The sequence below is a fragment of the Trachypithecus francoisi genome, unplaced genomic scaffold, assembly GCF_009764315.1.
Source record: "Trachypithecus francoisi isolate TF-2019V2 unplaced genomic scaffold, Tfra_2.0 Lachesis_group1, whole genome shotgun sequence".
Lineage (NCBI taxonomy): Eukaryota > Metazoa > Chordata > Mammalia > Primates > Cercopithecidae > Trachypithecus > Trachypithecus francoisi.
Window position 1 is genome coordinate 20,871,250 of NW_022681454.1, and position 12,516 is coordinate 20,883,765.

The window sequence follows — 12,516 nt, forward strand, 5'->3', positions numbered from 1 at the left end:
ATGCTGAAATGCTCACGTTGGAGGAAAACTAAATCCTAATGGCTTGCAAGAATAAATACTCATTTTAAATGACCAGTGATTCCAAGGAAAAAAGTTAGATACCCACAAAATTGAATTCCTCCCCAGCAATGCCCTTTCACTTAAAGGTCTGAGTTCAAGCAAATGCATCCCACTAGAACCCAGTCCTGAACCTTGAAGCAAATGAACAAATGCTCCTGGATGTATGAAGGCCCCAGCAGTAAAGTGAGCACTTAATAGCCTCTCTCTTAGAGCCTGATTGATGCTTACTTAACTTACCAAGGAGGGATTTTATGCTAAGATAGATCAGATTTAAGATACTGGTTCTAACATGGACTCAGGGAGGGGAAAATCACACACCGGGGCCTGTCGGGAGGTGGAGGACTAGGGGAAGAACAGCATTAAAAGAAACACCTAATGTAGATGATGGGTTGATGGGAGCACCAAACCACCATGGCACGTGTATACTTATGTAACAAACCTGCACATTCTGCAGATGTACCTCAGAACCTAAAATATAATAATTTAAAACAAAACAAAAAAATGATACTGGTTCTATAACACATCTGCTGTGAGACCATGGGGAAATTTCCTGACTTCTGTCAATTTTGTTTTCCTTTTCTGTGATGGGTTAAAAACACCTATTCCTAGAATTGTTAGGGGCTGGAACTGAGATAATAATCTTCTGATAGTTGTTTACTGATCACTTGAAATAAAGGTTCTGTGTATATTAAATATGTGCTTTTACATATTTTTCATTGGCTAAGCATATTTACTGGTAAGCATGTTTATTTTCTTCTGTCTAGTTCACATACCATGAAAGCATGATAAGATTCCTTCAGGAAGGCTCAGGTGACTATTGGGATAACCACATGTTCCAGGTGTCCATTGTGTAACAAATTACCCGCAAAGTTGGCATATTAAAACAGCAAACATTGATCTCACAGTTCTTGTGGGTCAGTACTTTGTGAGTGGCTTAGCTGGTGCTTCTGGCCCAGCATTGCTCATGAGTTTGCAGTCAAGGTATAGGCCAGAGCCACAGTCATCTGAAGCTCTGTCAGGCCTGGGAGATCTGCTGCCATGATGGCTCATGCACAAGACTGTTGGCAGGAGGCCTCACTTTCCTGCCACGTGGGTTTCTCCAGAGGGAGACAGTGACATGGCTCCTGGCTTACCCAGAGCGAATGATCCAATAGAAAAAGAGAGAGAAAAAAGGCAACCAGAATAAATGCTGCAGCACTTTTTCAACTCTAACCTTAGAAGTGACATAGCATCATGATTGCCATAGCCTGGTGTAATGTGGGAGGAGAGTATAGGAAAGTGTGACCACCAGGAGGTGGGGATCCTTGTAAGCAACTAGCATTTACATAACATCTCTCAAGTTATAAAGTACTTTTCACAACTAAAGCAACTCTAATGAAGCAAGAAACCAGACAGTTGAAATTACCTGCCTACGGCCACAGTTATCCACAGCATATACTCAAAATGACTCAAAAGTGTTATTTTCCATTATATTCTTTATATCTTCTTGGTTCTCTTAGTTGATCAGGATATACTGACTTCTCTTTTGACACTAAATAGCTTCATCTTGATTAAGTTCTAATAAAGTATTGATCTTCATTTAAAATAAAATACAGTGCTTAAGTATGATGGCAGAAAGTTAATTTAAACAAATTATAACAATAAGAATAAAACATTTTATTTTAGAATGGCATATTTAAAAAATAAACTCTCTACTAACATAATATTGAGCCTTATTCCAAATCTCACTTTCTCAAAATTTATACTTTTATTAAAATAAATGTAAAAAACTAGTGGAAATGAGGTGTTATCTGATTTTCTATCTGTAAAAATGCAATTCTAACTTTGAATCAACTACACTAACATACTATATATACTTGAACTAGCTAGTGGTGGTGGGTAATGAACTATGCTCCTGTGTTATTCTAAGTAAACAGCCAAATTTAAGCAATTTTTAAAAAACTGCTGATTTCAGGATAAATATTAAACACCAATAATTACTTATTTCCTCATTTTTATATGACTGACTTGTAGTCAGTGTTACTGAAGAACTGAAGTTTGTCAGTTAATTGACACATTACTATACATGTTTCTACATGTGATTTAAAAAATCCTAACTCATTTTAGCTGCAAAGAAACCAGCACATAGTCTCATGTCTTGCAGGGAGTGTTTGAAAACAAAAATGAAAATAAACAGTGTCTTATCAGAAGACTCAATCTTCTAAACACTTTAGCTTTAAAAATGTTAAAAACAGATTTAGAGAGGAGAATATTAATGACTTGTCAGCAGAGTTAAAGTGATACCTACAGCTCTTTGCTATATGTATTGAGTTTGTGTCTAGTCTAAATTTTTTCTTAGAGTAATAACCAGAAACTTAGCCCTCATGAACATTGAACATGGAAGATCACAGATCAGGCAAGATTGTGGTGTGTGTATGTGTGCACACATACCCATGTACATTTCTACCTTATATACAGGATCATTGGTGTGGGCTTTCTCTACATCTAATTCAAATAAGCTTTCTGCAGGGTTAAACTGATCTCTACACTTCTTTGTGAAAGTAAATTTAAAGAGGTAACAGTGTATGGTGTTTATTTGGGCAATTTAGCCCATAATGGCTATGAGTGGGTAATGTTCCTTAATTGCTTTGAATATTACATCTTGAAGACAGCAGTGTTTTCACTTTTGCAAGTTATCTAAGAAAGTCTGGGATGCAGTATACTTAGCTGTTCTCAGCTGCAATCTCTCTCATTGTACCTTTGAGAAAGGAAGCTTGGATTGAGTGTCCTTACCCAATAAATCAAGAACTAGAACTTCTCCCCTTGTTCTTATTTTGGGAATTTTAATCCTATATCATACCACTTCCATCTGCAGATTCAACAGCCTTGGCAGTACCTAGAGGAGCGTTTCTGTACCTCAATCATTTGTGGATCCCATTCACGGTTGTACAGTACCTATATTCTACCTAGTATTCCTCTGTGAGTTTTGCCACACTTGAGTAACCTTTGGATCGATATTTTAAAAATAAATTAGTTTTAGTGAAATATATTTATTTTAAATAAAGTATCTAATTCTTATAAAATTACTATTTTTCATAAATGGAAGATGCCCATAAAAATCTCTTGTAAACAAAATCTGGGTTTTTGTCTGCACTCCTATGCTTATTGCAGCACTGTAGCTAAGATTTGGAAGCAACCTAAATGTCCATCAACAGATGAATGGATGAAGAAAATGTGGTACCTATACACAGTGGACTACTATCTAGCCATTGAAAAGGATGAGATCCAGTCATTTGTAACAATAATAATGAAACAGAGATCATTATGTTAAGTGAAATAAGCAAGGCAGAGAAAGACAAATATTGCATGTTCTCATTTATTTGTGGGATCTACAAATGAAATCAATTGAACTCATGGATAGAGAGAGTAGAAGGATGGTTATCAGAGGCTGGAAGGGAGGAATTGTGGGGGAGGTGAGGATGATTAATGGGTACAAAAAATAATTAGAAAGAATGAATAAGACCTACTATTTGATAGAACAATAGAGTGATTATAGTCAATAATAACTTAATCATATATTTTTAAATAACTTAAAGAATGTAACTGGATGGTCTGTAACTCAAAGGATAAATGCTTGAGAGGATGGACACCCCGTTCTCCATGATGTGCTTATTTCACATTGCATGCCTGTATCAACATATCTTACGTATCTTATAAATATATACACTTCCTAGGTACTCATCAATTTTTTCAATTAAAAGAAAAGAAACACCATCAAAAAATAATCTGGGCATTTTCTAAAAATTTCAATTTACCACCTCGCCTTGCTGAAGGTTGAGTTTCATATGTTTTCTCTTATGAAAAGTAGAGAGTCACATGTTTTAGGGTGTTGATACAGATATATGTGTAGTAACTTGAGGATGTCCACTGAGGCTATCAAAAGCCTGAAAGAAAACATGAAAGGGACTACTTCCATATTACACGATCACGATCCAACTACTTTTCTTTTCTTTTCTTTTCTTTTTTTTTTTTGAGATGGAGTCTCGCTCTGTCGCCCGGGCTGGAGTGCAGTGGCCGGATCTCAGCTCACTGCAAGCTCCGCCTCCCGGGTTTACGCCATTCTCCTGCCTCAGCCTCCCGAGTAGCTGGGACTACAGGCGCCCGCCACCGTGCCCGGCTCGTTTTTTGTATTTTTTAGTAGAGACGGGGTTTCACTGTGTTTGCCAGGATGGTCTTGATCTCCTGATCTCATGATCCGCCCGTCTCGGCCTCCCAAAGTGCTGGGATTACGGCTTGAGCCACCACGCCCGGCAACTCCAACTACTTTTCAATGCCAAGTTTCAGTGTCATGTAAAATCAGCTTACTTCTACCAATATGTGTATCATATATCTGGAGGACTTGTGATCTAGACTCTAGCAGAAAGACAATGAGATTTTAGCCCAAGAACGGGGTCCTAGTTTGAGTACGACCACTAAGCTGCTCAGTAAATCTGATCTGACAGCGATTATATACTGAGAAAACCATATGGAGCACCAAGAAACTCAATAAACTTGGTCTCCGTAGGTCTCAAGGTTTTCTGAAAAATGATGGGACTAGGGTGGAGCGTCACTGTGCCCCTTTCTAGAGTATGACTGCCTTCACCAGCTGTTTTCATTTTCAACATTTTTGAAACTTTTGCATTTTACTTCCCACAGTCAGAGAACTCTTAAAGCCCCAAAGGACTGCCACCTCACCTTTAACAAAGATAAATTAGAAAATAGGAAATGAATGCTCTCATCTTCCTAACATGATTACCTCAGTATAAACTTAAGAGTGACATTTCCGAAGTCAAATTATAATCTGGATAAGTTGTCTTTAAGTCTTGTCAAAAGATTACTCTTCCCTTGGAAATCCTAGTGAAGAGACCCAATTGCCTCTCCATTCTTGTTAAAGAATGATTATTTTTAGATGAACAGGAGATCCTACTTTCTTCCCATTGCAGCAGAGATATTTCACACTTTTCAACCAGTCCAAATTCAAAATGGTTATGCCTTAAAGATTCTGTCACCACAAATATACTCATTCAAGGAACTTTGTACTCTGTCATGTGTGAATAAATCAGCTTCGTGTTCTAGGTCTATTTTATGCTATGTAACTTTTTGTAGACTGTATTAATGAGATTTGAGTTTATTCTGTTATTCCTATATTGGAGTGTTTTGTGTTTTGACTTACTTATCATAGCTTATATTTACAAAGATGGGACTCAATAAAGTTGGAAAATATATGTTATGAAGCAAATGTGTATAACTGGACATAACCCATGAAATACTGAGTATGTCTTTAAATATATCAGATAAGATTATATAATTAATACTGCAATCACATGTTATAAAATAAAGGTTTTTTAAAGGAAAGAGCAAAAATATCTCTAAGAGTTATAACTGAGATTAATTGTCTTTTTCATCCATCAATCTTCTAAAGTATATGTTCAGAAAAAAAAAATACATGGTGCACTAAATCTTAGCAAAGATAATGGATTTCTACAGAAGTACTTTAAGATCAGAGATATAGATTATGAAAGTAGTCTATTAAAAAAAACAGAAATGCCAAATTAGACATTTTGGCTTTTACAAATAAATGTGAATTACATAAGTTAAAATTCCAGATTCTGAGTCCCTCAGACCATTTAGGGATTACTGACAGTCTTCTTTTGAGTTCATATGTTCAATATTACACATCCAAAGGCTTAACTTGTAAAAGGCATCTGGCCTGATTCACTTGAAGAATTCTATTTTAATTCAAAGGGTATATAATTAGAATACTAGTATTCTAGCACTTCAAGATATTTTTAAAGTTGTTTGAAAACTGCTATATTATCACAGAAGGTTCCTCACTGGCACAGAAAATGGAAAAGTTGCTCAATGTGTTCAGGATGCTCTTGAAGCTACCTTTTTATTGCCTTCCTCTCTTCATTTCCAGGCCATCAGTACCTCTTGAATTTACCATCACCACCAGTTCCCTGCAGCCATCTGCTGCCAATAGGGTTTCCTAAAGCATTGCTGCAATGGTGGAGCCTCTCCACCCAAAGGCCTGTAGGGCATCCTGTTCCACTGGAATGTATGCCAATGCCACTAGCCCTCCCCAATCCATATTTCCAATCATTTGTCTCACTCTGCCATATCAACAATGCCTTCTAACTCCCACTGCAGCCTCCACTGCTACCACCCTGGTCACAGCCACCACTCTTCCACTGTTTCTATTCTTTTTTTTTTTTTGAGATGGAGTCTCACTCTGTCACCCAGGCTAGAGTGCAGTGGCATGATGTCAGCTCACTGCAACCTCCTCCTCCTGAGTTCAAGCGATTCTCATGTCTCAGCTTCCGAAGAAGCTGAGATTAAGCTGGGACTACAGCCAGAAGCCACCATGCCTGGCTAATTATTTTGTATTTTTATTAGAGATGGGGTTTCACTATGTTGACCAGCCTGGTCTTGAACTCCTGACCTCAGGTGATCTGCCTGCCACGGCCTCCCAAAGTGCTGGAATTACAGGTGTGAGCCAATGTGCCTGGCCCCACTGTTTTTATTCTTGACCCTCCATAGTATGGGCCAGAGAACTTACTCTGTGAAGGGTCGGATAGTAAGTGTTGCAGGCTCTGTGGGCCAGTTTCTGTTACAACTACTCAACTCTACCATTATAATGCAAAAGCAGCCATAGGCAATATATAAATAAATGAGCATGGCTATGTTTCATGCAAACTTTATCATTAGACTTTACATTTAAATTTTATATAATTTCCAAGTGTCATAAAATCTTCTTTTGATTTTTTTATGTTTGTTTCCAACATTTAACAATGTAGAAGCAATTCTTAGTTAATGGACCATGCAAAACAACAGCCAATAGACTGGATTTAGCCCACAGCCTATAGTTTGCTGACCTCTGCTCTACAACTTAATTGTAACTGCTCTGATTAGAATCCTGCAGTGGTTCCCCATTCTACTCACAACATATGCTCAGGCCCTCACCATGGCCTAAAAGGCTTCATATAATCTGGTTTCCCTTTGCCCTTCTTCCTTCTTCTCCAATTACTCCATGGTTTTCCTCTGTTTCAGCAAACTGACCTGCTTTCTGCTTCTTGAACACATTGAACACAGCCTGCCTTGTGACTTCTGCACTGGCTGGTCTGTCTGCCTGAAATTTGTCTTCCCGAATATTTCTATGTTTCTCTTGCTTGCTTCAAGATTTTGACCAAATGCCATTCTCTGAGAGTTTATCTTGACTACTCTATTTAAATTATAACCACACCATTATGGACAGAATTCTCCATCCCAAACTTGTTTGTTGAAGTCCTAACCCCCACTACCTCAGAATGTGACCGTATTTGGCAATAAGATCTTTAAAGGGGTGATTCAGTTAAAATGAGGCCTCTCCGTTGGGTCCTAATCCAATCGGACCAATTTCCTTATAAGAAGAGAAAATCCAAACACACAGGGAGATACCAGGAGCACACATGCACACAGCAAAGATGGCATGAAGACACAGTGACAAGGTGGCCATTTGCAAGCCCAGGAGAGAGGCCTCGGAAAAAAAATCCAACTTGCTCATACCCTGACTTTGGACTTCTAGCCTCAATTGTTGTGAGAAAACAACTTTCTGTTGTTTAGACTACGTAGACAACTTTCTGTTGTTTAGATATTTTATAGTGACGGCCCTGTTAAACAAAAACACACTCTAACCTCCACAGTCTTCCCAAACCGACTTATCCTGTTGTATATTTACCCATAGTATTTATAACCTACTGACATGCAATTTAATTTACTGGCTTAGTATATGTATTATCTGACTCCCCACTACATGAGGCTAAGATGTTTTGTTTACGGATGTATCCAAAGTTCGCAGAAGAGGACCTAGCAAAGGGTAGGCACTTAAGGAATACCTGCTGGATAAATGAACCCTAGCAATGCATTCATCTCTCATATCCCTTGCCTTTGTTTCTTGGCTCTTCCTGAGAGTATCAATCCCCAACTCCACACCCATGGCCAGTGAAACCCAGTTCAAATATGAACAATGCTAAGAATGTCTCTCTTGCCACCAACACTCTCTGCTCTTTCTCTTTGGAGTCTAGTAATACACTATCTATATTTCTCTTGTGGTGCTTAATACATTCAAGCCTGTATTGAATTTTCTATATATACACATATCTCAGTGATATTGCAGGTTCCATTATAGAACACAGCAATAAAGTGAATATCACATTAAAGTGAGTCATACAAATTTCTTGGCTTCCCAGCGCACATAAAAGTTTTGTTTACACTGTACTGCAGTCCATGAAGTGTGCTATTGCATTATGTCTAAAACATGTATATATCTTAAATTAAAAACACTCTATTACTAAAAGAAATGCGAACCATCATCTGAGCCTTCAGTGAGAAGTAATTTTTTTGTTCACGGAGGGTCTTGACTCTATGTTGACAAATATTGACTGATCAGGATGGTGGCTGCTGAAGGTTGAGGTGTTTAGCATAATTCTTAAATAAGACAACAATGAAGTTTGCCACATTGATTGACTCTTTCTTTCATCAAGGATTTATCTGAAGCATAGGATGCTATTTGATAGCATTTCATCCACAAGATAGCTTTTTTCAAAATTAGAGTCATTCCTCTCAAGCACTACTGCTGTTTATTGACTGTTTATGTAACAGTCTAAATTCTTTGTTGTCATTCCAGCATTGTTCACAGCATCTTCATGAGGAGCAGACTCCATCTCAAGAAATCACTTTCTTTACTCACCCACAAGAAGCAACTCTTCATCCATTTAAGGTTGTTCTTTAGATGGCAGCAATTCAGTCACATCTCCATGACCCATTTCTAATCCTTGTTTTCTTGCTATTTCCATCACATCTGCAGCAATTTCTTCCACTGAAGTATTGAACCTCTCAAAGTCATCCATGAATGTTAGGATGAACTTCTTCCAAATGTTGATATTTTGACTTCCTGTCATGAATCCTGAATGTTTTTAATGGCATCTAGAATGGTGAAACCTTTCCAGAAGGTTTTCAATGTACTTTTCCCAGATCATCAGAGGAATCACTATCTATGACAGTTATAGCCTTATGAAAAGTGTTTCTTCAGTGATAAGTCTTGGAAGTCAAAATTACTGTTTGATCCACGGGCTGCAGAATGGATGTTGTGTTAGCAGGCATGAAAATAACATTAATCTCTTTGTCTATCTCCATCACAGCTCATGAATTGTCAATGAGCAGTAATATTTTGAAAGTAATCATTTTTTACTAAGCAGTAGGTGTCAACACTGGGCTTAAAATATACAGTAAACCATGCTGTAAACAGATGTGATGTCATCCAGGTTTGGTTGTTCCATTATTGAGCAGAGACAGAGTAGATTTAGCATAATTATTAAAGGCCCTGGAATTTTTACAATGATAAAGGAGTATTTGCTGCAACTTAAAGCCATCAGCTGCATTAGCCCCTGAAAAGAGAGTCAGTCTCCCCTTTCAAGCTTTGAAGCCAGGCATTCAATTCTTCTCTCTAGTTAGAAATGTCCTAGATGGCATCTTCTTCCAATACAAGTCTTTTTCTTTATTTTTGTTTTTTGATACAGGATCTTACTTTGTCACCCAGGTGGGATGCAGTGGCATGATCATAGCTCACTGCAGCCTTGATCTCCCTAGCTCATGCAACCCTCCCACCTTAGTCTCCTAAGGAGCTGGGACTACGTACAGTCTCGAGTAGCTGGGACAACGTGCATGCGCCACTATGCCAGGCTAATTTTTAATTTTTTAAAAAAATGACAAGGTCTCACTATGTTGATCAGGCTGGTCTCCAACTCCTGGGCTCAAGCAATCCTCCTGCCTTGGCCTCCCAAAGTGTTAGGATTGCAGGCATGAGCCACCATGCCCAGCCAGGGGCTTCTTCATCTACACTGAAAATTTGGTTTTCAGATCAACAACATTTATCAATGATCTTGTCTGGATCTTCTGCATAAGCTGCTGCAGCTTCTACATCAGCACTTGCTCTTTAACCTTGCACTTTTGTGGTATGGATACGGCTTCTTCATGAACCAACCTCTGCTAGCTTCAAACTTTCTTTAGCAGCTTCCCGATCTCTCTCAGCATGCATAGAATTGAAGAGAGTTAGAACCTGCATTAGACCATTCTTGCACTGCTGTAAAGAAATACCTGAGGCTGGATAAATTACAAAGAAAAAAGGTTTCACTGGCTCACAGTTCTGCAGGCTGTACAGAGAGCATAGTAGCATCTGCTTCTGGGGAGGCCTCAGAAAGCTTTCACTCATGGCAGAAGGCCAAGTGGGAGTAGAAATATGACAGAGCAAAAGCAGGAGTAAGAGAGAGTGAGGGAGGGGGATGCTACGCACTTTATTTTTTTTTTTTTTTTGAGACAGAGCCTCACTCTTTCACCCAGGCTGAAGTGTAGTGGTACAATCTTGGCTCACCGCAACCCCTGCCTCCTGGGTTCAAGTGATTCACCTACCTCAGCTTCCTGAGTGTCTGGAATTACAGGCATGCACAATCATGCCCAACTAAATTTTGTATTTTTAGTAGAGAGAGGGTTTCACCATGTTGGCCAGGCTGGTCTCAAACTCCTGACCTCAAGAGACTACATCCACATTGGCCCTCCAAAGTGCTGAGATTACCAGCGTGGGCCACCACGCCCGGCCAATGCCACACACTTTCAAATGACCAGATATTGCAAGAACTCACACACTATTGTGAGAACAGTACCAAGGGGATGGCGCTAAACCATTCATGACAAATCCACCCCCATGATCCAATTTTCTCCCACCTTCAGCACTGGGGATTGTAATTCGACATGAGATTTGGGCAGGGACACAAATCCAAACCATATCAGAGACTTCCTTTGGATTAGGCTTTGGCTTAAGAGGGTGTTGTGGCAAGTTTTATCTTTTGCCCGGACCACTAAAGCTTTCTTTATATCAGCAATAAAGCTGTTTCATTTTCTTATTATTCATGTCTTCACTAGAGTAGCAATATTAATTTCCTTCTAGAAATTTTTCTTTGCAGTGACAACTTAACTAACAGTTTGACATGAGATTTCAGCTATATTGGCTTTCGACATGCCCTCCTCACCAAGCTTGATTATTTCTAGCTTTTGATTTAAAAGTGAGAGACGTGCGACTCTTCCTTTCCCTTGAACACTTAGAGGCCATTAAAGAGTTATTAACTGAACTGGTTGCAATACTGTTGTGTCTCAGGAAATAGGGAGGCCCAAGGAGAAGAAAAGACATAGGGAATAGCTGGTCAGTGCAGCAGTCAGAACACACACAACATTTATTATGTTCCCTGTCCTATGTAGGTATGGCTGCTGGCACTCCAAAACAGTTACAATAGTAACCTCAAAGATCACTAATCACAGATCATCATAAAAGATATAATGATAATGAAAAACTATGAAATATTACAATGATCATAATGTGACTCAGAAACATGAAATGAACATGTGTTTTTGGAAAAATGGCGCTGATAGTGTTGCAAAAGGCAGGGTTGCCATGAAACTACAATTTGTAAAAAATGCAGTATCTGAGAAGTGCAATAAAGCAAAGCACAATACAATGAGGCATGACTGTATGTTTTAGATTCTCCACTAAATGTTAAGCTCCTTTATGGCGCAGCTATTGCCTCATGCATCTTAAAAGCCCTTACCGTACCTTCTGAATGTGCCGCACATATAAAAGACACAACAGACCTTTGCTGAAATTACGAAGATTATTACAATAAAAACACTTGTGACTGAAAAATTACACATTGTATCGGGCTGTATTTTAAGTCTTCATGTCATTTGCCTTTATTAACAAAAACCTCATGAAGGTCGGACTATCATTATCTCCAATTTATTCATAAGGTCACTGAACCTCAGGTAAGTAACTTGCCCAAGATCATACGACTAGTGATTGGTGAAGCCAGATTTTTTTTTTTTACTTTTATTTTTATTTGTTTGTTTGTTTGAGACAGAGTTTTGCTCTGCCGCCCAGGCTGGAGTGCAATGGCGCGATCTCGGCTCACTGCAAGCTCCACCTCCCGGGTTCCCGCCATTCTCCTGCCTCAGCCTCCGAATAGCTGGGACTACAGGCGCCCGCCACCTCGCCCGGCTAACTTTTTGTATTTTTAGTAGAGATGGGGTAGTGAAGCCAGATTTTAAGCACAGACTCATTGTTCTACAGACGTCAGGATCTATAGTGAACTGTCTTGCCAGTTAAAAAAAAAAAAAAAATGCTTAAACAAGATCATGTCTTTTGTGGGAACATGGATGGAGCTGGAGGTCATTATCCTTAGCAAACTAAAGCAGGAACAGAAAACCAAATACCACATGTTCTCACTTATAAATGGGAGCTAAATGATGAGAATTCATGAACACAAAGAGGGGAACAACAGATACTGGGGCCTATTTGAGGGAGGAGGGTTGGAGGAGGGAGAGGAGCAGAAAATATAACTATTGGGTACTAGG

At 38.9% G+C, this 12,516-nt stretch overlaps 1 protein-coding gene across 2 annotated transcripts in view; it reads right to left on the minus strand.

Annotated features, from left to right (window-relative positions):
* The window catches only part of KCNIP4 (potassium voltage-gated channel interacting protein 4), a 1,243,239-nt gene that overhangs the window by 955,427 nt on the left and 275,296 nt on the right, over positions 1-12,516 (minus strand). The window lies entirely within an intron of this gene.